At 38.6% G+C, this 23,845-nt stretch overlaps 1 pseudogene; it reads right to left on the bottom strand.

Annotated features, from left to right (window-relative positions):
- The window catches only part of LOC100355542 (splicing factor 3A subunit 1 pseudogene), a 50,337-nt pseudogene that overhangs the window by 14,280 nt on the left and 12,212 nt on the right, over positions 1 to 23,845 (bottom strand).

Below are 23,845 nucleotides of genomic sequence, written 5' to 3'. Positions count from 1 at the left end.
TTATTTTTGTCTCAATTGTTAGGTATTATAATTTTACCATCTTTTTGTCATTCTGAGCATTGTTTTTATTCCTTTTTCTTCCAAACTTCAGTGGAAACTGCATATTTAATACATAGGGAAAACAAAATAATTATTGCTGTATGGAAATTTATTGTAACATAATAGTGAATTCTAATAGCCCAGTCACATAATTTGAACTCATGATATCAGAATAATGAATGTGTGAAGTTTCTTCATCCTTATATGTCAACATGAACCAGAATTTTCTACACAAATTACGTAAAATTCATTTGCATAAGCTCCAGCAAACTTAGAGTAAACAAAATTTCAAAAGGTATTACGGTTAACACAGCAGAGAATTTGGTACTTGGTTGAGATGAACAGTGTTGAAATACCTGTTAACTGCCTGTTTACTTAGGAAGCAGTACTGCATGTGCTATTAGGATGCTTTTTAGCATTGTAAATCTATTTCTATGGTTCAAAGAATGCATCAAGAAAGGCGACATTCTCTACTCTGAAGTTAAGAAAACATGCAGGGATGATGCTGTGTTTTGATGATCCATTCAACCTGGAATTTAGCCTAGACATGATTCACTAAATCTTAGATTGAAAAGAATCAAAACAAACCTCATCCGCCACAGATTTCTGTTAAGTTTTCTTTTAGAAGCAGATGGCAAAGTAGGAATGCTGGCTGGAAATTGATTGAATTTGAAAATTCAGATGTGAAAAAAATCAAGTAATTCAACCAGTCCAATAGATTATTTGGGGATTGTAGGGCTATCCTTCACTACTTAGCCTTGAGAGAATTCTGTCCTATGTAATTAGGAGCAACAAATGATTTTTTGTTATTTGTTTATCTTTTTTCCTTGCAGAACTTGATTTCTTATTCTAACAACTCCATTCTCAAAGTATTTCCAGAAACAAAGCAGGTATTTTACTGTCTCTTTACTTCATCCCTTGAATTCTACTTCGAAATACTTCTCACACTCCTCAATCGTGGATGCTTTACAACATTTTTAGATAGTTACTATGTCTGTCAACCTTAATCACTGCGTAGTCAGTATCATTTAGGAGGGAGGTTCATAAATGAAAACTACTTGTGTAATCTTTTTTTTTCTTGCTGAATTCTTTTTAGTTTTAAATTTTTAGGTTTTGTATTTGGTGACTGTCTACCTCTTTTTAGACCCAGTTTTCTGGGCATCATCCAATTCAATTTGAAGAAAACTTGTGTCTTAAGATAAGAGAGGCTGAGGAGGAAGCTAAGACTTTAAAATGGAAAAATGTGAAATTAATTCAAAAAGGAAATGAATAGAAGTTTCTGTTAATACTAACTCAAAATCAAGGAGTGCTAGCCTCAGATGTGACCAGAATGAAATGACAAAACCAACTCATCTTTTTTTATATAAATTATTTTATGTAAGGTAAACACATTTTGGGTAATTCAGTTATGCAGATTTAGGAACATAGTGATACTTCACACCTTACCTTCCCTCATGCACACCATTCCTTATCCTCCTTCTCTTATTCCTACTCTTATTTTTTACAATGATCTACTTTCAGTTTACTTTATACTTAAAAGAATAACTCCACTAATTAAAGAGTTAAAGAAATATTAAGAAGAAAACACTGTTCATCAATAGTAGAAACAAAGGTGGTAAAACCTCACATTTCAAAACGTCAGTTCACTCCTATACATTATGTTTTTGATACTCTATTAATTACCACAGATCAGGGAAAATATATGATATTTTGTCTTTTTGGGATGGCTTATTTCAGTAAGTATAATGGTTTCCAGTTACATCCATTTTGTTGCAAAAGACAGCATTTCATTATTTTATTGGCTAAGTAGTATTCCATACTATATGTATATACCACAATATCTTTACCCAGGCATCAGCTGATGTGGCTGATGGGCTGATTCCATATGTTAGCTTTTGTGAATTGAGCTGCACTAAATCTAGGGGCACAGAAAACTTTCATATTCTGATTTCATTTCCTTTGAGTAAATTCCCAGGAGTGGGATTGTTGGGTCATATGGTATATCTATTTTCAGCTTTCTTAGATATCTCTGTATTGTACTCCACAATGAATGTACTAGTTTACACTCCCATCAACATTGGCTTAGGGTAGTTTTTTCCCCACATCCTTGCCAGCAGGTGTTTGTTGATTTCTATATGAGAGCCATTCTAACTTGGGGTTAGGTGAAACCTCATTGTGGTTTTGATTCCCATTTTCCTGATGGCAAGTGATCCAGAGAATTTTCACATGACTGTTGGCCATTTGAATCTCCTCTTTTGAAAAATGCCTGTTAAATTCTGTTACCCATTTCTTAACTGGCATGTTTTGTTGTTTTTGAGTTCATTGAGCTTTAGGTTCTGAATATTAATCCTTTATTGTTGCTGTGAATTCGTTCTGAGAGGAGGAGCATGGTGGAGGCGAGGCATGGAGTCACCGCACGGAATCAGGGAGCAGGATGAAAGCAGGCCAAAGGCGAGCAGCCTGCAGATTTGTTTATTTCAGTTGCTACAGCAGCTTATATAGCCAAGGCAGCCAATCCACTCAAGGAGCAGTCTATGCCCGAACCAATCACAGCTTGTTGCCAGGCAGTTTCCAAAGCCATCCAATCACAGCCTGTTGCCAGGCAGGCTCTGTTATCATGTGGTTTCTGAAGCCATCCAGTCACGACCTGTTGTCAGTCAGGCTCTGTTGCTGTGTGGTTTCTGAAACCATCCAATCACAGCCTGTTGCCAGGCAGTTTCTGTTGCCAGTGGTCATCTTGGCATGGCCTTCTCATTCCACCACACATTATCAGTTGCATAGTGTGCAAATACATTCTCCCATTCTGTTGGTTGTCTCCTTGCTTTGCTGAATGTTTCTTCAGCAGTGCAGAAACTTCTCAGCTTTAAGTAATTCCACTTGTCAGCTTTGGCTTTGATTGCCTGTGCTTCTGGGGTCTTGTCCAAGACGTCTTTTCTTATGCCAATGTCTTGCAGAGAGTCCCCAATGCTCTCCTCTAGTAATTTTATGGTATTGGGTCATAGATTTAGATCTGTGATCTGTTTTGAGTTTTTTTGTAAAAAGTGTAATGTAGGGGTTTTGCTTCATACAACTGCACACAGGAACCAATTTTTCCAGCATCATGTGTTGAAGAGATTGTCCTTTGTTGAGGATTAGTTGATTTTATACGTGTGGATTGATTTCTGGAGTTTCTGTCCTGTTCCATTGGCCTGCATGTCTATTTTTGTGCCAGTACTGTACTGTTTTGATTATAGCTGCCCTGTAGTATGTCTTGAAATCTGGTATTTTAATGCCTTTGGCTTTATTTTTGTTGTGTGTGTGTGTGTGTGTGTGTGTGTGTGTGTGATTGAATACTACTCAGCCATAAAAAAGAGTGAAGTGCTGTCTTTTGCAAGAAAATGGATGTAACTGAAAGCCATTATACTTGGTGAAATAAACCATTCTGAGATGTAATGATTGTTTTCCATCCTTGTCTCTACTATTTTTGAAATCTTTAATTAGTGTAGGGTTAATCTTTTGAGTATAAAGTAAACTGAACATAGATCATTGTAAAAATTAAGAGAAGGACTAAGAGAAGAAGGATGAGGAAGGGTGGGGCATGTGTGAGAGGGACGGTAGGGTGGGAAGTGTCACTGTGTTCCTGAATGTGTATACATGAAATACATGAAATTTGTTTACCTTACATACAATTTTTAAAAAATTAAGAAACAAAGTAGCTGGGACTGGATGTGGCAATCTCATGTGAGATGCATGTGTCCCAAGAGGTAGCTTAACATGCTGTGCCACTACTCCTATCCTAAAAATGTTATTTTGATGGGAATTCAACCAAAAGCATTTGGGGATTTGTGAGCTAAGGACAGAATTTTGTACGAAGAAAAGCAATTGAAAGAAGAGATAAGATGAGTAGTGGAAGCAACTATTGTGAGGTGAAAGTGTGGCTGAAGCATGGAGAGCAGAAAGGAATTGTGGGCATGGTAAGGGATGAGGTGGGAAAGGGCATTGTGAAGAAGAGGCTGGAGAATGGTCTTTCTTTAGCTGTGGCAAAAGGAGTTCAGTGAGAAATGGTGGACCTTGGACTAAGTAGGTGGCATAGAAATGGGTAAAAGGGACGGAAAATATGTATATTTACATCATCCATTTGCCATCTCCCTCTCTCTAGAGCATCTGAGAGAGATTCCAGCCCTGGTGATGAAGGGTGAGACCATGGAAGATAAAAGAGGGGGGATAATCTAGTATTTTTGCTAAATAGGTTTTTTTTTTTTTTTGACAGGCAGAGTAAGACAGTGAGAGAGAGAGACAGAAAGGTCTTCCTTCCGTTGGTTCACCCCCCAAATGGCTGCCAAGGCCGGCGCGCTGCGGCCAGTGCACTGTGCCGATCTGGAGCCAGGAGCCAGGTGCTTCCTCCTGGTCTCCCATGTGGGCGCAGGGCCCAAGCACTTGGGCCATCCTCCACTGCACTCCTGGGCCACAGCAGAGAGCTGGACTGGAAGAGGATCAACCAGGACAGAATCCGCCGCCCGAAACCGGGACCAGAACCCAGGGTGCCAGCGCCGCAGGCGCAGGATTAGCCAAGTAAGCCGTGGAGCTGGCCTTTGCTAACTAGTTTTTTTTTTTTTTTTTTTTTTTTTGACAGAGTGGACAGTGAGAGAGAGAGAGACAGAGACAGAAAGGTCTTCCTTTGCCATTGGTTCACCCTCCAATGGCTGCCACGGCTGGTGTGCTGTGGCCGGCACACCACACTGATCCGAAGCCAGGAGCCAGGTACTTCTCCTGGTCTCCCATGGGGTGCAGGGCCCAAGGACTTGGGCCATCCTCCACTGCACTCCTGGGCCACAGCAGAGAGCTGGACTGGAAGAGGATCAACCAGGACAGAATCCGCCGCCCGAAACCGGGACCAGAACCCAGGGTGCCAGCGCCACAGGCGCAGGATTAGCCAAGTAAGCCGTGGAGCTGGCCTTTGCTAACTAGGTTTTTTTTTTTTTTTATTTTTGACAGACAGAGTGGACAGTGAGAGAGAGACAGACAGAAAGGTCTTCCTTTTGCCATTGGTTCACCCTCCAATGGCCGCCGCGGCCGGCGCACCACGCTGATCTGAAGCCAGGAGCCAGGTGCTTCTCCTGGTCTCCCATGGGGTGCAGGGCCCAAGCACTTGGGCCATCCTCCACTGCACTCCCTGGCCACAGCAGAGAGCTGGCCTGGAAGAGGGGCAACCGGGACAGAATCCGGTGCCCCGACCGGGACTAGAACCCGGGGTACCGGCGCCGCAAGGTGGGGGATTAGCCTAATGAGCCATGAGGAGGCCTGCTAACTAGGTTTTAGGAGTCTAGTAGGTTAAAAAGAAAATGTCTTTTAATTATTATAATTTTAAATTTCTTAATAATTTCTGATACTTAAGAATGACTTGAGACACTTAGGCATTCAGTTTCTCATCATATAAACTTAATTACCTGTAAACAAATACTTAGAGAATTTTAAATATAAAATTAGGAATAATTTTGTCATTAATAATTCTATCCTCTATTTTATGGATTTGTAAGAGCTTCCTGTTGTTCTTATTAATCATATAGATATTTGCCTCATTCAGAAAAGCATCTTAAGAAGGAAACGGCAAACACAGACGATTTTTAGAATGCCTTCTCACTGTGGCTTTGATTCTGCTTTCTTTTTGAGAATAACTTTTCCTTTTGACTTCTGACATATTGATCTTAATCACTATCTTCCTACTGCTGTCAAAAGTGAAGTAAAGAGCTCGCCTGTGTTCTAAGGGGAGACAGAAAGTGTGCTAAGGGTGTGATTGCTGGTACAAGGTCACACCAAATCCCAGATTCTGCTGCTTGTCATACAACGTTGATGGATAGCTTTAAAGCTCCAGAACCCTAAGATTGGAGGTCGTGCCAGAGAAAGATTACTGAGGGTTACTCATTGTTGTGTTGTGTGCATTATGGAAGATCACCACTGTTTTGCTTATAAAACACTGATGTTACTCTAAATCTTTATAGAGACACAGACCAAGGTTCAGTAGAAAGTCTCCTGTAAAAACACTTCAAAATAAGTATATAAATGAATAAGCTAGGAAATTATAGGCGAGGGAGTTTTATGAGCTTTGCGGTAGTGGGACAAAATAAAAGCAGACTTTGCAATAGCAGATATTTAATTAATCTGAAGTTTAAAGTGGCAAGGTGTTTTGTATTAAGTAACTAACTAAAAAAACTTTCCTTAAACTTCATTACATACTCAATACAATCTTTAATAAATAATCTCTGAAAATGACTTCAGAAGTGCAGAGTATATAGACATATTCCTGTGAAGCAGAGTATATAGACATATTCCTGGGAAGCAGAGAGCTCAGGGTCTGTTATTTCAAGTCCTTTGATTTGATGTGTTAACAGAAAACACATTAGAATTAATAGTGACCGGATCTGGCAAATCTAGGTGTTAAGAGCCCTTAAACCATCTCTGTTTCTCTAATGGCTTAAGACTGTTAAGGAGAGAAAAGATATGAGGGTTGTTATTTTATCCCATGAATCTTTGCAAAATAATGTCAGGTCGCTAATTAGGAGATTTTCTTTTTCAGTTGCGTTTTTGAAATTTTGAAGTACCCAAAATCCTTTTTACTTATGTCTAGGGATTTTCATGCTAAAGTTACATTAAGGGCATGACATGGTGAAAATGTAAAGAAATATTACCTTGAAATAAAATTGCAGTCATCCCACAATTCCAATTTACTTATCTTTTCAAATTTCATTTTTTCCCCTTAAGACTTCTGATTAGTGACTCATGAATGAAGACCTTTCTTAGTGTAATGAGTTCTTTTTCCTCCTTGGATTAGGTGACTAGATACAAGGCATCAAACTTCAGTCATTAAATATTAATTATAGTTATTCTATATTCTTGACACTCAAACATCATCTAAACAAGAATGGGGCATTTATTGTGCTTGAGTCACTATAGACATTTAAGGCTGGACAGCACACATTAAAAACAGCAAATGACATATAAAGTGTTTAGTTTACATGGTTCTCCCAATGAAAAGCCAGTAAATAAGATCTCAAAATTCCTTCTTGATTTCCTTCTTCATTACTTGATGAAATTCTTACATATTCAGAAACAACATAGCTATTAAAAAATGTGTGAATTATTGTGGTAAGAGCCAGTGTACATTCCCTGGGAAATCCTTGCAGATGGATCTCCCGTGTATTTCCACCACCACAATTCCACTATGTAAAAGCAAGCACATTTTCCCTTTCTTACTGTTTTGTATCACTCAGGCTTTGCACTTTACCTTGACTGGATCTCTTCTTCTTAAGAATTTCTTTAATTATAAATTTAGCCAAGTATTATCTGCATACAGGTATTTTGTACAAATGTTCCCACTGGGGACACAAAACAATTTTTCCCAGGTACCAGAATTTCATAAGAATGATCTGAGATGAATGGTATTTTTAGATGACGTATTATATATCTATTGCTACATATCAAATTAACCCAAAACATACCGACTTAAAACACCATTTATTATATCAAAGTTTTTGTGGATTAGAAATTGAGGTGATGGGGGTCTAGTGGTTAAGATGCCCATGTCCTAGATCTAGAGTACCTGGGTTTGATTTTAACTTTGGCTTCTGACTCCAGCTTCCAGCTAATGTAGAACCTGGGAGGCAGCAATGGTGGCTCACAGGTAGTTGGGTTCCTGTCACCCATGTCGGAGATCTGGATTGAATTCCCAGCTACCAGCTTTGGTTCCAGCCCTACCCTGGCCATTGTGGGCATTTTGGGAGTGAACCAACATATGGGAGCATTCCCTCTTTATCTATACCACCCTCTCTCTCTGTCTCTCAAGTTAAAAAAATTAAAAAGGAATCTAGTTTGGTCTTTGATGTCTATAGTTCAGGGTTTCTCACGAGGTATTGATTGGGCTGCAAGACTCTTAAGGTTCAACTGGAGGAAGACGTGTTTCCATGTTCACTCCAAGTAGCTAATGATAGGCTGGACATCTTCACTGGCTAAGGGTCAGTTCCTTGTCATGCAAGTATCTTCCTAAGGCAGCTTATGGTATGGCTACTAGCTTCTCTGAGAGCAAGCCTGCAAGAGTGAGTGATGACAAGCAAGATGGTAACAACTTCAAATAAAATTTCAAAAATGTCATACGGTCACTTTTGCTGTATTCTGTGTATTAGACAGAAGTCATTAGATCCAGTCTGAACCCAGAAGAAAAGGATTATATGAAGATAAGGATGACCAATGGGGGCCATCTTAGTTAGAAGTTGTCTATCATAGATAATGTGAAATATGAGTGTGCTTTAAAATGCATTGCATTAATTGCACTAATTTATTTAGATATTTAATTCTAATATATTACTTTTTCATTATCAAAAAACTATTCCTTAATTATTTCATTTATGAAACCAGATGGAAGCATTTGCAAGGTAGTTTATTCAACAATTAATTTGGGGCATATAGGAGTTATGTTAGCTAAGTAAAATCAGGAGAAAAATAGCATATTTTTCTAAAATAATATTAAATGAGCTTGTAATAGAAAAAATAGGATGCTTATTAATTCTTGAATAATTACTCAAAATATGAACATTGTAGGATCTGAGATTCAGTGAATATTTATAGTCTTTCTGTTGAGGAACAATTTTTTTTCTTCATACTATTTGTTGAATTATTTTACTTAGTGTAGGGTTAACCTTATCATTAAGCAAACTGAAAGTAAATTTCTGTAAAAATTAAGAGAATTGGAGAAGGAGAAGGAAGAAGGTTTGGAGCACGGGCGGAAGGGAAGGAAGTACCGTTATGTTCCTAAATCTGTATATAGGAAATACATAAAACTTGTTTAACTTAATTTTTTTTAAATTTAAGAATACTTTTATATTTTTTCCATTTTTTAACTTTTATTTAGCAAATATAAATTTCCAAAGTACAGCTTATGGATTACAATGGCTTTTCCCCCCATAACTTCCCTCCCACCTGCAGCCCTCCCAACTCCCACTCCCTCTCCCATTCCATTCATATTAAGATTCATTTTCAATTATCTTTATATACAGAAGATCAATTTAGTATATATTAAGTAAAGATTTCAACAGTTGAACAGAAAAAATAGGTTCATTGAAGTCATGTGAACTTTGTCAATGAACTTCAATTTCTAACCTCTCCCTATCACTTTTCCCTTTTCTCTTTCTGCTGATTCCTAAACAATTCCTCAATTTCTATAAAACTGCTCCAAAATAAATATTGTTTTTACTTGTGCATAAGCAACTGAGTAACCATAGTGATTTCAGAAGTCAGACAATCATTAATATATGTTTGGCAGTTAAAGATCCTATATTCTGAGGTTGGGTCATTCTTCAAAGGAAAAATCAATATCATGCTATAGGACTAGAGTGTTTCTATGGCATTACAAACAAGACCTGCATCAACCCTTATGTAGTGTAACATCTAAAACACATCAGTAATTTTGTTCAAACATCTTTACCAGATTTCTGGTAGGTGGAAATTTTCGAAGTCCTGAAGAATCTGTAGGAGAGGGGAGGAGAAAAATATTCACTTCTACACTCCCAGGTTTTTCACTTGAATTCTAAAATTTAAACTGACAAGACAGCTGAACAGGGTAAACACAGTTGTTAATGTGTAAGCACACATACGTGTGCAGTGATGAGTAACTCAAAGAAATAGTTAGAACTGGGGCTTATACAGACACTGTCGGAATGAAAGAACAAGAAAAGAGAAAAGAGAAATACTATGAGAATTAATGGTAAAACTATTCTTCAAACAGTACTTTATAGTTTGTGTGTCTGTGTGGGTGCAAACTGTTGAAATATTTACTCAGTATAAAGTTGATCTTCTGTATATAAAGATAATTAAAAATGAATCTTAATGAAGAATGGGATGGGAGAGGGAGTAGAAGATGGGATGGTTTGCATGTGGGAGGGTGGTTATGGTGGGAAGAATTGCTATAATCCAAAAGTTGTACTTTGGAAATTTATATTTATTAAATAAAGGTTTTCTATTAAAAATATTAAATGAGGTTGTGTGAAAAGACTGAGGAAACACCTTTACAAGAGGAATAGGGGAGGGCTGAGGTCTCATCCCATGTCTGCTTTTTCTCAATTGTCTTGAGCACAAAATTATGCTTATATCAGAGTGGCATATTTTGGTATGATATAGAGTGAACCTATTCAATTTCAAGAATTCTTGATATTGGATATCATATTTTATTATATTCAACCATGTTCTGCTTAATAACTTCAAGCACCTTCTACCTGAGATATGAGCAGTTCTTTGCATCAATACGGTCACCTTCATAGTCAGGTGTTAAAATATACATTTAGCACGGATCCCTGCTTTGTGTGTATATAGTGGGAATTACTGACCAGTTTCAGTCACCTTATATTTCTCTAAAATTTCCCCACTAGTTCTCAAGTTAGAAGTGGTATTTGAAAATGAATCTTTCCTGGCCGGCGCCGTGGCTCGCTAGGCTAATCCTCCCCCTAGTGGCGCCGGCAAACCGGGTTCTAGTCCCGGTCGGGGCACCGGATTCTGTCCCGGTTGCCCCTCTTCCAGGCCAGCTCTCTGCTGTGGCCAGGGAGTGCAGTGGAGGATGGCCCAAGTGCTTGGGCCCTGCACCCCATGGGAGACCAGGAGAAGCACCTGGCTCCTGTCATCGGATCAGCATGGTGCGCCAGCCGCAGCGTGCAGGCCGTGGCGGCCATTGGAGGGTGAACCAACGGCAAAAGGAAGACCTTTCTCTCTGTCTCTCTCTCTCACTGTCCACTCTGCCTGTCAAAAAAAAAAGAAAATGAATCTTTCCAACTACTAAAAATTTCCCTTTTTTTCCCAATTCTATCTTTTAATTTGTAGCATTCTCCTCTCGGTGACAATAATTTTTCTGCCCTCTTGTACTTTCTAATTATTTGAAACTCAATTTTTTAAGAAGAAAGTAAAGCTTGAGTCTATTTAATCTAGGTACATTTTTCATATCGAATTTGAATTTAATTTGTAAAAATAAAATATAGTTATCATTCTTAACTACCTACTATCCCGTCTTGAATACTTAGTTCATATGATTGCCATAAATCAGGAAGAATATCTAGAAAATAGATTGTTAAATTTTCTATTTGATTTGAAATAAAACAATATTAAGTACAAAGAATACTGAAGAGAATTAATGAAAGTCAAGCCCATTCTTCAAGATTTTTATCAGTACATAATTTAGGACCAAACTAACCAGATACAGCATCATTTTTAGCAAAATGGAACCAGGGAAAGAGAAATTTCCCACTTTACTAATTAAAAATATAATCAAGATCTTTAATATATTGATCCAAATCAAGAGGAAAAATAACTGCTGAAAAACATTTTTTTAAACAAGCAAATTTTATTGTGAAAATTTGATTCAGAAGTTTATTGTGTCTGCCATGTAATATCATACTTACAAGAAGGTCTTGTTTGCTTAAAATGTGGCCAAATATTAAGAAGGATGGGAACATACCTCACCATGCTCATGTAGTGAGTTACTGTTTTAAGGATTCAGGTTTTGCAGCCATCAGGTAATCTCTACGAGTGCCCATTAGGGGAATGCTGGAGTGATTACCAGCTGAGTAATGAGGAGTGGGACGCTGTACTGAGGTACACTTGCTCTGAGAGACTCTTGATGAAGTAACAGCACAGTCAGCAGCTCCACTTCCCCCTTCTCTGAATCCCAAAACCAGAAGAAAGACACAGGACTAAACTGTCTCCCAAATGCTTTTGTGTGCTTTTATGCAACTTCATAAATTTCCAAATGTGTTGTGCTCAAACCAAACAGAATATATTTCTAATTTACAATTGCTGCTCTGTGAGATGGTGGCCAGTTTTCTGTGCAATAAAATGGTACATCAAGATTTGTAGGCAGTTCTCATTGTGAACATAGTGCATTGGGACAAGCGTAAATGATACCATTAAAGATTCATTCCATAACCCTCACTAGAGCTTTATACAGCTACATGACATTACTTTTAATATAGATTTAGAATATATTTTTCATTCATTTTACAGCTTAAATATTTGTGGTTTGTTTGGTTTAGTACTTGTTTCTATGTTAATCTTTCAGGATGGAATACCTCCCATTACAATTTCATCTTAGCTGTTTCTCCAGACCCTCATTAAGAGAAAAGCTTGCAAAAATTTTTAAAAAATAAGTGCAGCTCATCTCTTGCACACGACCTTCTCAGAGACTGAGACTAGACACCAGAGTAAAATTCACTGCCTTTTTTCAAACTATTCTGTGAGTGAGGAAATTCATTAATGGTCACAATTATCAGAAGGCGTTTGGTTGGGATATAAAGTCAGGGGAAAACAAGAGAAAGAGTCTATAAATTCATAATAGAGTTCTCTCTTTTTCAAAAATAAGAGCTTTTCATCAAGCATATGTAATTGGCCTGGTGCTTAATATGCTGACAGGTTTTTCAGAATGCTGGGTAGGCTTTGAAACTAACACATTGTCATCTCAGAGTTAACTGGGGACTCTGAATATATTCAGTGCGGTCCACATGGGGGTCTGTAAAAACCTGTATGTTGTTATATGTAAATATTATTCTACCTGGTATAAAATAGTTCCTCCCTCCTTTCACGTAATCTTTAAAGATTCCTTTGATCCTTTTATTTTCTGCCACAGATCCCCATGATTATCTCATTAATTATCAATTCAATCAAACTTTCACAGGTGTGTGTTAGAGACCTTTCAAAGACTGGTTTCTTCTCCCCAGGAAAAAAAAAAAAAAAAAGCCCTTACACTTAATAGTATATCTAGAAGGGCTGGCGCTGTGGCGTAGTGGATAAAGCCACAGCAAGGGGTGCTGGCCTCCCGTAATGGGCACCAGTTCAAGTCCCGGCTACTCTACTTCTGATCCATCTCTCTTCTATGGCCTGGGAAAGCAGCAGAGGATGGCCCAAGTCCTTGGGGCCCTGCACTCATGTGGGAGACCTGGAAGAAGCTCCTGGCTCCTGGCTTCTGAACCACACAGCTCCAGCCGTTGCAGCCATCTAGGGAGTGAACCAGCAGATAGAAGATCTCTCAATCTCTCTCTCTGCTCTGCTTCTCTGTAACTCTACCTTTCAAATCATAAATAAATAATTCTTTAAAAATAAAATAGTATATCTAGAGAGAGATACACAGATAAATATAATTTTGGGGATTTTTGGATCTTTTACAGACTATTGAAGCATTTCTCAAATTATGAACACCTGTCCCCATCTTTCTTTGTCTTTAGCTTGTAAATATATTTTAGAAAGATTCAGCTCTAGTTAAAGGAAAGAAAGAAAGAAATGCACAATTTTATGTTGCAGGCTGTCCTGTGGTTAAAATGCACATTCTTCCTTGAAAGCATGCTGTCTTCTAGGTAGAACTGCTTCTCTTCTTCCCCTCAACAGTATAATCACAATCCCCAGTTACACATTCTTCAGTCAGATGCCTTCTGGCTTCTGTTCCACTGAAATTCTCTTGCTCACCTCACCACATAACTTCTTTGTTTTTGACACTGATGGGCAATTTTGAAATCTTACCTTTTGTCACTTCAGCATTGGACCTTTCTGATCGCAGCATGTTAGACCGCTTGGCCATCCTGACGGCGGACCCTGGACCTTTCTATAGAAACAAAAAAGAAGAAAATAAAACTCTAGTTAGTCTCAACTGCTTTTTCTTGATCTCCTTGACATTTCCTGATCAACTTCCCTTCATGTTTCCTGGAATCTTACCAAGATTTTTTTCACCTCCTTTTTGTCCTAGGTTAATGCACACAGCCTAATGGGTTCTCATATTTTTATTCCTAACCCAGAATTCTCTGAAGTCAAAAATTCACTATGTGTTTTCTCTTAGCAAACTCACCGACACCTAAAGATCAAAATTTTAAAGTTAAATCCACCTCTTTTTAAAAAATGTTTTTTTCTCTGTGTTTAATTTCTCAATTGGAGATATCTCTATACAGTCATTATTTAATAGAAAATCTTGGAGTCATCCTTTGCTCTTCTTCCTTTCTCTAGTGCATCTAATTGGCGACCAAGCCTAATAGATGCAAACTCCTTCCTCTCTTGCTATGCTCCCTGCTACCCTCATTGCAGAGGCATTTATAAGGTAGATTTGATGTCACTGGATAATGAAATGAAAGAGAAGACTTTTCAAAATGAATTCTGTACATACATATTTTATGTTGATGCTACACTAATGGGACAGAATATATTTCCCAGGAAAACTCGGCTTTGCCTTTACTGCCTGTCAACTGATTGGATGAGGCCCAGAAACTTTAGGGAGGGCACTTTCCATTGCTTACAACCAACTAATTGTAGAAGTTTCCAAAATGGCTTTCCAGAAACATCTAGGTTAGTGTTTGCTTAAATAACTGGATACCATTGCCTAGCCAAACAGACACACTGAGAACAATCCCCCAGCTCCATTAACAGATTGTAGCAATCAGAAGTTTTGTTATAATTTCCAAGGACTTCTCATTAGTTTTCCAGAGCAACAGATGGAGAGGATATAGAATTAAGGTTGAAGGAACAGTCCCTATAAGTTGATGTTTTGCTTTCTTAATAGTCTCAAGGAAGTCCTAGTGCTCTCAAAGAAAAGCAACCTGATTAACGAATCCACATGAAGTTATTTGTGCCTGCCTGAGTTATTCTTTGTCTCAAAAGTGTTTAAAAAGTGGAAGACTAGCAGAAAATAAGGAGGAATTTTGAATATAAGAATTGAACACTTTAATAATAGGCTGTTCTGCTTATATCACAGCATGTTGCCATTAATTCTGCCTACATATGTAGCTGAGCTGGTAAGGCACAGTCATCTCCCTGTCCAGACCAGGCAAAGCTCACAGCAGCAGCCCAGTGACCTCCTAGGAGGGGAAGGAGTCTAAAGCATTGTAATTGACAATGACATGGTCATTAAAACTCAGAGGTAAATGGATAGGAGATCATCAGCATGCTACAGGTAAAGAAGGAACAAGTTGAAAACAAAGCTCCAATAAAAGAATTGTACGGCTTGAAGGATGTGGTGATGATTGCATTCAGCCCATGATTTTTTTGTCAATTTGTTTGACTTTGCTTTTTTCCTCCTGGCAGCTGAATTGTCTGCTTTTTTCTTGAAGCTGTTAAGGCTTGAGAAAGAAAACAACGTGGGCATTTTAATTAACTTAGATGCAGTGTTTGCTTGAAAAGTAGTCACTCTGAAATAATGTGGTCTCCTCTGCACTGGCAACAGCAGTTTCAAAGGGTCTTCTGGAAGAATGAGGGAGACTTAAGTTTAAACTAAAAGTAACACGACAGTTGCAAGCTCTGTGTTCATGCTGTGTTCAAAAGCTTCCTCTATTTCAATTTCCCTTCCTTTTAGAATAAGTAGGGAGGAAGAGAATAAATAATATCTTGTAGAAGGTTTCCTCCTGCAGGACTCCATCTTTCTGCAGTGAGCAACTGCACATTCCCTACTCAACAGACATAAATGCAGACCTCAAGGGGAATTTTAAAGAAAAAGATCACCAGAAAGGTGACACTTCTAGAAATAGTATCATGGTGTTTGCTCATTAGCCTTGACTGGTACAGAGCTGTTCCCCTCTTAAAGTGCTGCACTTCTAAACTTGGAATCATAAAAAGAAGCAGAAACTCTTCACTCAAAAACAACTTATTTTCTCTTGGTATGGGACCTACATTAACTGTAAAGGATGCAAGAAACACAGAACCTAACTTACCTTACTTACCCAGTATTTTCATTTGTTTTTTCCTACCTGCTTTCTATTGATCCACATGGCAAGGCCTCTGAGAGTGCCCAGTGATCTGATCTTTTGGTACAAACACCCTTGGGTATTTTTGTTTACTGGTTTGTAAATTGGGCTGTGATCTTTTTACAGTAAAAGTGATGGGATTTCACCTCCAAGACTAGATTCCAGAAAGGTTATGATTTCCTTACTCCATTTTTATATTGCTTCCCTTTGAGAGAAAACTAGCTATTGTTCTAAGTTGAGCTATGGAGAAGTTAATGAAGCAAGGAACATTATCTCTGTGACTGATAGCCAGCAAAGAACTGAGGCTCATCAACAAACCTTGGGCTGAAGTCAAAAGTGTCTCATACACAAAGCAAATCTTTTTTTTTTTTTTTTTTGACAGGCATAGTTAGTAAGAGAGAGAGATAGAAAGTCTTCCCTTTTCCATTGGTTCACCCCCAAAATGGCTGCTATGGCCGGCGCACTGCGCCGATCTAAAGCCAGGAGCCAGGTGCTTCCTCCTGGTCTCCCATGAGGGTGCAGGGCCCAAGCACTTGGGCCATCCTCCACTACCTTCCCGAGCCACAGCAGAGATCTGGCCTGGAAGAGGAGCAACCAGGACAGAATCCGGTGTCCTAACCGGGACTAGAACCTGGGGTGCCGGCGCCGCAAGCAGAGGATTAGCCAAGTGAGCCATGGCGCCAGCCAACCCAGGAAGTCTTGACATGGCTGCAGCCATGTGAGACATTCTGCTTAGAGGACAGAGCAGTGCATGGACTCCTGACCAACAAAGACTGTGAGCTAATATGCACTTGCTGTTTTAAGCTGCTGAATGTTGGGGGTAATTTTTTTATTAAGCACTAAGATAACATATGTATATTAACTAGCTAATATATATTATCTTTCTAAGATAATCTATTTGTTTGCTCCTACCTGACATAAAAATTAAGAAAGGATGGGTAAATACCCAGAGAGTTTGTTTAATGTCAATCCTGATTTTTGGTTTTAGAGAAGATGCTCTTTATAATACTATTCAATTTCACTGACTTCATTGATTGAGTTTCCTTGATGGTCTCCAAATTTCTTGCATCTCTTCTGTGTGGTCTATATAAATAGGCTGCACAATCTAGGACACTTTGTTTTCTTTTGTTGTTGTTGTTTCCATTAGCTTGTTTATTTAGACAAAAGTTCTCAACAGTGTTGTCAAGGATTCTTAGAAGTGTGTTGAGATATTTTAATGTTATTTTCTGTGATAAACATATTTAAACTGAAAAGGTTAAAGATTACATGGGGCAGAGTTTTCAGTATTCATTTGTATAAACAAGTGTTAATTAGCAGAGTCTGAGGTAGGACTTGGTGTCATGCAAATGAGTAGATAGTTGAGCTGTTAGAAATTATTACCATCGTGGTGGCATAAGAGATGGACTCTGTGATGGTATTCACAATTGTTCCATAGCATAGTTAATATTGATATATACATTTGAGCACCTGTTACATCCCAATCATTGTCATAGCTAAACTGCACAATAAACCTTTGAGGCAGGTACTATTATCATCTTCATTGTCTGGATGAGGAAGTGGAGGATAGGAAAGGGGAAAGTGATTTGTGTGAAATGATGTAGTCAATTGTAGATCCGGGTCTGAAACCCATTTTCCCCATTGTTTTAACGTTTACTAAAGGTGAAGTGCAAGTAGAATGAATTAAATAGGACCTAGGATCTTCTGCTATGTTTACAGATAGGTCTATAATTCTGTCTTTGTCCTCTCCTAACCTCATTTACTCCAGGTGTGGTGAGTCCATTAAATAAGATTTCTGGTGACTAGTACAATCTTTACATCTGACAAAAAGCTGGTCTAATTTTTGCCTGAATAGAAGGTAAAAGAAATGGATAATTATGTGCACTGAGACCAGGGAGATTATGGCATGTGAGATTACATCTGTCTTTTAAGACAAAATTTAGGCCGGCGCCGTGGCTCAATAGGCTAATCCTCTACCTAGCGGTGCCGGCACACTGGGTTCGAGTCCCGGTCAGGGCGCCAGATTCTGTCCAGGTTGCCCCTCTTCCAGGCCAGCTCTCTGCTGTGGCCAGGGAGTGCAGTGGAGGATGGCCCAAGTGCTTGGGCCCTGCACCCCTGGGAGACCAGGAGAAGCACCTGGCTCCTGGCTTCGGATCAGCGCGGTGCGCTGGCCGCAACGCGCCAGCTGTGGCGGCCATTGGAGGGTGAACCAACAGCAAAAGGAGGACCTTTCTCTCTGTCTCTCTCTCTCTCACTATCCACTCTCCCTGTAAAAAAAAAAAAAAAAAAAGACAAAATTTAAAAGCTAAAATCATTCTTTTTAAAAGATTTATTTATTTATTTATTTGAAAGTCAGAGTTATAGAGAGGGAGAAGCAGAGAGAGAGAGAGAGAGATAAAATGAGAGAGAGAGAGAGAGAGAGAGTGATCGAGTTCTTTCATCCACTGATTTATTCCTCGAATAGTTGCAATAGCCAGGGCTGGGCCAGGTCAAAGCCAGTAGTCAGGAGCTTCATCCAGGTCTCCCATATGGGTGCAGGGGCCCAAGCACTGCGACCATCCTCTGCTGCTTTCCCAGGCACATTAGTGGGGAGGTAAATGGGAAGTGGGATATCTCAGACTCGAACTAATGCCCATATGGGAAGCCTGTGCTGCATGTGGTGGCTTTACCTGCTGTGCTACAGTGCTGGCCCCCAAATCATTCATTTAGATAAAATCTTAAGCCCTTTTCAAAAACTAGCAAGCTTATCCAATCGAGTATGCCAATTCAGAGAACTCTAACACACTAATTTCTCTGGGTTTACTCATCTTAGTGATGAGAATATTTTGTTGAATGTTTAAAGCTTCATTAGTAGAGATACCAAGTATTCATTCAAAAATACTTGCATTTAATGTCAAAATACCTGAGTTTGATTTTTGGCTCCTCTTGAATGCTTTTCTATGCACTTAGACAAGTCACTTAGACTCTCTTCTATATAATAGAGATTGTTCCTAGGGTACATGGCCATTGTGAGGTTTAAATTAAATAAGGAATACAGAAGTGCTTGTAAAGTATCCTGCACTATAAACATGTGAATCATTCTTATAACTTTATAGATATGATTAAAGATCCTTTAAAGTACCAAAACTTTCCTTCCAAAAAGTTTTGGAATCAGAACATTTATGCAGAGATTTTGCTGTCCTGGCTGACTATTGAACACAAAAGTAAATACAAAAACTTTTTTTATACTTTAAGAATTTTCAATCCTACAAGGTATATATTTAAAAAAAAAATAAAAGAAAAGCACCTAAGAACAGTTCATCTGTATACAGGCTAAAATTTTTACTGGGTAAAATGACAGTGGAATGGATTTACAGTGCTCTGGACAACTCCTCCAGGGGTGATTTTAACACCTGGAGACATGTTTGATTGTTACAACTAGAGAGGTAAATGCCACTCCCATATGTTGATAGAGGCCAGAACTGACACCTAACATCCCACAATGTACACAACAAAGAACTCTCTAGTCCAAAATGTCAATGTGCTGCTATTGAGAGACCCTGCATTAGAGGACATTGGGTAACATCTCTCCTTCAGATTAAGCAGCTGTCGGATCCTAGCCACTGAGAGGCTATTGTGACTTCTATGGGTAACCTCTCCTGGGCTCTTTTCCTCTATTCTCTGTATAACTGAAGGGTCTTATCTCTACCATCCCCAAAGACTACTTCATTCTTTTATGTCTCAAGTCAAAATTTATGTGGAACCACTGTGGAAACTCATAAGACACCATGGACCGCAGAGGCATTAATATGCTACTGACATCAGCTGTAAATCTTCGTCTCATCTACTGCTGACAGTGCTATCTCAGAGATTTCAAAGAGCCCCAAAGAAGTAGACTCCTGAGTAAAAAACAGCTGTCTTAGCATCAACCTAGGTGATGTAGAGGTAGCATGGCCCTGCAGGGAAGGCATTTTGAGAGCTTATCTACTGCTGATTTCAGTTCCAGGTGAAGTTTATGCTGTCTTACTTCCTACCAGATTTCCAGCACTTGTTTGTACTTTTAAGACTTATCACGATACATGATCTACTTGTTCTATTACAAAGGTCAGTCTAAAGCTACAACACTCTTGGGGGCACTTTGTTGTTGATTTTTAGATTGGGTATTTCCCCACAGTTACACTGAGATCATGGAGACTTTTCATCTGACAACAATTAGGACATGTCTGGAACCTTGAAGTAGAAGCCCAGACAGCTGCAGCTTGATCTCCAGTGCGTATCCCTACAACCCCACCCTGATTGAGTTGGTCTCAATGTGTACCACAGTTAGATGCAATAATACAGGAAAGGTGGTGGGTGAATGCATCGCCCAATACAGCTGTTTCCCTCGTGCAAGCCGATGTGGAGAAAATTTGTTTTAACCATATCCTCTGTAGTTTGATTTCCAAGAAGAAAAATATACTAGGTTCTAAAATAGGGCTATTTGGGGAAAATAATAGTATATTTAATTTTAGGAGGTTAAACAGGCTATTATAAGCCTGACTGAGTGCAACAACAAACAAGGAGCAATGGTCCTCCTTGCCCTATGGAAAGTCTGTGTGTCTGACTTCATTTACAAATCCCTCCCACACTTTACAGAATGTTCTAAAGGGGAACAGTCAGGATTATTTTTCTTGATTATGTGCTTTTGATGAGATTGCCACTCAAAGCATTCATCCAAACCACTTGACCAGTTGTGTGGTAGTTCTTTGAATGTCAAAGAGATCTGAAGGAGAGGAATTAGTATTCTTTAAAAAAATAATACTTTAATCAAATTAAATGAGAAAGACATTTTGGCAACTGTATCTACTTCTGAAATTTATATTTAAAGGGTGTACTGTGTAATCAGAATTCTAACAAGGAGTCAACATCATTCTCCCAGAGAAAAAATGACTTTTTAAAATTTGTTTGCTGAAGCTGAACAGTCTTGAAAGAAGATGAAAAGGTAGCCAATAAATTCAGTGTCTTTCTGAGAGACTCAGCAAATACTGAATATCACTATCCTAACAAATCTTAATGAAAAGCTAAATCTACCTGTGAACAGAGGGAATTGATTGGGAATAAATTTAACTTCATAAAGACTAAAATCAAGTGGTCATACAGTACTGTTTTGTCAAGTTTGGAAAAGCTTTCTCATTAACAAAGAAGAGAACTCTTTGAACTTTATCTTCACCGCTGCACCAGGTTTCTGAAAAGCTTTTGTTACCAGCCTCATGACCTGGTGACAACAACTAGACAAAAGGCAGGGGTAATTGAGGCTCTGAGCCAAACACATCTCACCTTTTGCACAGGAGCTGGTGGGATAAGTGAAAATGGTCCCAGGAGTCGTCCCTCACTAGCCGCCCTGGAAGAATTAATTATAGTGTCTGGCTTGAGGATGTCTTTGGGAAGGGAAAGTGCATTCTTTCATACCTTTGTGGTCTCAGAATCATATTAGTGCTTAAAATGCCACGTGGAGAACTTTGTACTGCTCCATCTTAGAAAAAAATATGTGCACTGACCTACAAACATTTTTTAAACAAATAATTTAGCACCTTCTCTTGGCTTGAAGAGTAAATTGTTGTGATCCAGTGGTTGATGTGAAGCCACATGAAGTTCAGAGGCGTGTGTGTACTTCCGCATTCAAGCTACTGTGGAATTGAACTGTCTGCATTTATGTTTTGTCAATATCGTGATTGCCTTCAAAACAAGATAAATGCATTTTTATTGACCCACACTTCAAAAATAATTATCTGGGCATTAGGGTAATTCTTTTTACCTTTGTCACATATAACTTTATATTATCTGGGAGTTATCAAATGAAAATTAAATGGACAAAAATGAAAATCAGGAATGGGCATTTGGCATCATGGATAAGACACTGCTTGGTTACCTACATATGTTATTGGAGTGCCCAGGTTTAAATTCCAGCCGTGCTCTTGATTTCAGCCTTTCACTGATGTACACCCTGGGAGGCAACAGTGGTGACTCATGTGGTTGGGTTCTTGCCATCCAGATGGGAAACTCAGATTGAGTTCCAAGCTCTTGGCTTTGGCCTAGCCCAGGTTTAGCTATGAAAGGCAATTGGGGAGTGAACAGCCACCTGGGAAATCTTTTTCTCTCTCTGCCTTTCAAATCAATTAATGAGTATTTTTTTTTCTTTAAAAAAAATTTTTTTTTTATAAAAATCAAGTGTAGCTTGCAAATAGCATAGCATGCATGGGCTAGCAAGTTGTATATCTGTCTTATGCTCAGCTTGTGGCAAGTTGAGAAATGAGAAATAAATAAGGATAAAATAACACATTTACTGAAAACAAGTTTGAGTCCATTAGCTAATGGATTTTTCCAGTAACAATCCCCAGGATTAGATATATCCCCATCCCACACTTCTAGATATCTGGAACAAAGCTGAGACACAGAGTATTTCTCCCTAAAGGATGAGAGGTAATTCTGAACTGAGATATTTCCTACATTGTTATTCTTTCCAAATATACATATCAAAAAGTCAGGCCACTTCTCTAGGAGTAGCTCCATTGCAGGGATTGAAAGAGGTCAAGGAAGTGCTTAGAGAAATGAACCCGAAGCAAAGTGGGTTCTTATTACAATTCATATTTTGAGTTATTATTTGTATGTCAAAATATTTGTGGGAGTATGTTAATTTCTTTCTTAAGAGAGAACATTCCTGTGAGAACCTAAATTCAAATGAGGTTTCCCCAGGAAATGACATGAAGAGAGTGACTGTATTTAGGGAGGTAAACTATGAAATCAATACATGTCAAATCAGAGTGGAAAGATGCAAATTTACCATAAGGAGACATAATTATAACATGAATCGAATATTTCAATACAAATAAGGAAGGAATACATCTATGAGTAGGAGGCTCAGCTAAAGAAAGGGGTGGAGGGGGAGAGAGGGAGAAAGGGAGAGATCGAGAGAGGGAGAGGAAGAAACATGCCTGATTCTCTTTGCTGGGTTTATTGAAGCTCTGTCCTGGTTAGAAACAGCTGAATCAGAAACTCGGGTCTCCTTCATGAGGACTGTCTCTGGTTCTGTTAACTGCTTGATTTCTCTGACTTTCCTTGCCCTGATCCATTGCTTGTTGAGCCAACCTTACTGCAGTGTGGCTGCCTATGTCAGGCTGCTGAGGGACATAATGTTCTGTTCATGAAGTTTTGAAATTGTTCAGTACATTTGCGAAGAATTTCTCTGTGCCATCTTTCCTACATAGGGTCAATCAATGTGATTCATGTTAATGCCAGAATCTGGATCTGTGTGATGGTTACATTTTCCTTGGATATTATTAAGTTGTCACTCTAGCTTTCTAAATCAGTTCTTGTGAGCCTGGTGGAGGTGATTCTAACTCTGAGAGTTAGATTCACTATTGATATGCTGGCCAAGTAAAACTTCCATACCTACAAGGCTCGAGGAGAAAATGATAGCAATATAAGTCACATGATTGGAACAGAGATTAGACCATGGAAAAAGACATGTAAAATATTAAATTATACAATGATTGCAGGAATGTAACTGTGTAATTACATGAGCATAATTCTGTAAAATTTACTAAAACTTTTGAAACATTCACAAAATGTTGTTGCTATAACAAATAAGAGAAGCATAAGGAAGTACGATCTGGTCATGCAAATTAGTGGAACACAAGAACATCAATTAAAAATTCAAAGACCTAGAGATCACTCCCAGGTGTCTCAGAATTATTGGGACGCCTAAAAAGACATAACTCTATACTAATAGAAGTTTAATGCACAGCCACACTCTCTAATGATTTCAGTTTTTAAGAAAACATTCTAAATTTATTAGAGGATACTTCAGTTTTCTTCTGATTGGAAACAACTGTGAATAGAAAAGTATAAGGATAATTCAGAAAGTTCATGGAAAATGGAATTAAAGGATAACTTTATTTTAGTGCCAATTTTCTTTTGAAGATTTTATTTATTTTAGAGGTAGAATTACAGACAGAAAGAGGGAGAGACAGAGAGAAAGGTCTTCCATCGGCTGGTTCACTCCTCAATTGGCCACATTGACTGGAGTTTGGCCAATCTGAAGCCAGGAGCCAGGAGCTTCTTCTGGG

Source organism: Oryctolagus cuniculus, chromosome 9 (assembly GCF_051225735.1).
Source record: "Oryctolagus cuniculus isolate XC-2025 breed Fujian yellow rabbit chromosome 9, ASM5122573v1, whole genome shotgun sequence".
Classification (NCBI taxonomy): Eukaryota; Metazoa; Chordata; class Mammalia; order Lagomorpha; family Leporidae; genus Oryctolagus; species Oryctolagus cuniculus.
Note: the sequence above shows the minus strand (reverse complement) of the source record. Positions and strands in the feature narration are given on the sequence as shown.